Source organism: Theobroma umbraticum, unplaced genomic scaffold (genome assembly GCF_002168275.2).
Source record: "Theobroma umbraticum cultivar Fairchild unplaced genomic scaffold, ASM216827v3 scaffold_51.0, whole genome shotgun sequence".
Classification (NCBI taxonomy): Eukaryota; Viridiplantae; Streptophyta; class Magnoliopsida; order Malvales; family Malvaceae; genus Theobroma; species Theobroma umbraticum.
Window position 1 is genome coordinate 4870068 of NW_018397260.1, and position 1576 is coordinate 4871643.

Consider the following 1576-nt stretch of genomic DNA (forward strand, 5'->3'; position numbering starts at 1 on the left):
ATGCTTCTGTACATTGAACTTTCTGTACTTGGGGTACCATCATCCTTTGTTAATATGCAGTTTAAAGCTAAATAAGTATCCACAGCTTTACACTTCTCCATGTGAACTTCTTCAGAATTTCATTTGCATATTTACTTTGATGTATGCAAATATAATCTGACTTTTGAATGAATTGTAATCCCAAAAAATAGTGCATCTCTCCCAAGTCAATCATTTCAAATTCTTTCATCAACTTGCTCTCAAATCACTTAAGAAACTAACACCCGAACCTGTACATAATAAATCATCAACATATAAGGAGATAATTACCTTAACAGAAGCTACAGGACTGCCTACGTACAGTGTAGGCTCATTTTGACTCATTCGAAAGCCTTCAACAATGAGGAATGAGTCCCCTTGAGGCCTGTTTTAAACCATACAATGCTTTCACAAATTTGCAAACTTTATCCTCGGTCCCTAGTTTGATGAATCCTTTTAGTTGATGAATATAAATGTGCTCAGTAAGGTAACCATTCAAAAAAGCTGATTTCACATCAAGATGGCAAATATTTCAACCTTTTCGAGCAGTTACTGCAGCCAGCAACCTTATTATGTCATGTCTCGCGATTGGAGCAAAAGTCTCCTGGTAGTCCACACCATAAATCTGAGAATACTCTTTTACCACTAGTCTTGCTTTGTACTTGTTCACTATTCCATTAGCATTAAGCTTTGTCTTAAAAATCCACTTTGTTCCAATTACATGTTGATCTTTTAGTTTGTCCACCAATAACCAAGTACTATTCTTTTCAATCATCAGCGTTTCTTACTCCATTTCTTGCATCCGCCTTCTGTCTGCTGCAGCTTCTGCACAACTAACAAGTTCACACACTGCCATATTACACCTGGCATAAATATCTTGCAGTGACCTAGTACCCTTCACAGCAAGACTTTCATTTTCAATATCCACTTCTGTATCATCTTCTCTCACTGACAACTCTTGCACCAAGTTTTGAAAATTCAAAGCATCAATAGCTAACTTCTCCCAATTCTAGTAAGAATGTTCATCAAATTTGACATCTCTACTGAATAAAATCTTCTGAGTCTTCACATTATATAGTTTGTATCCTTTCGAGACCTCACTGTATCCAATATAAATGGCCACAATACTTTTTTCGTCCAACTTGGTCCTGCTTTGATCAGGAACCTTTGCATAACAAATGCTCCCAAATACTCTTAAGTGAGTTACTGAAGGTTTGTACCCAAACCATGCCTCAAATGGTGTTATATCTGTCAAAGTTCTTGTCAGTGTCAAGTTCAAAATATAGTTTGCTGTATTCACAGCTTCTGCCTAAAGGTGTTTTGGTAGGTGCTTCTAGAATAGCAAACATTTTGCCATCTCCATTAGAGTTCTATTTTTCCTCTCAGAAACTCCATTGCATTGAGGGTTATACACAACAATCAGTTGATGAGCGATGCCAAACTCAGACAAAAAATTTTCAAAGTCCTTAGTAGTTTATTCCTTATCGTTGTCACTCTTGAAAACCTTTATACTCACATTTGCTTGATTTTCTATCAAGTTCTTGAACTTAACAAAATA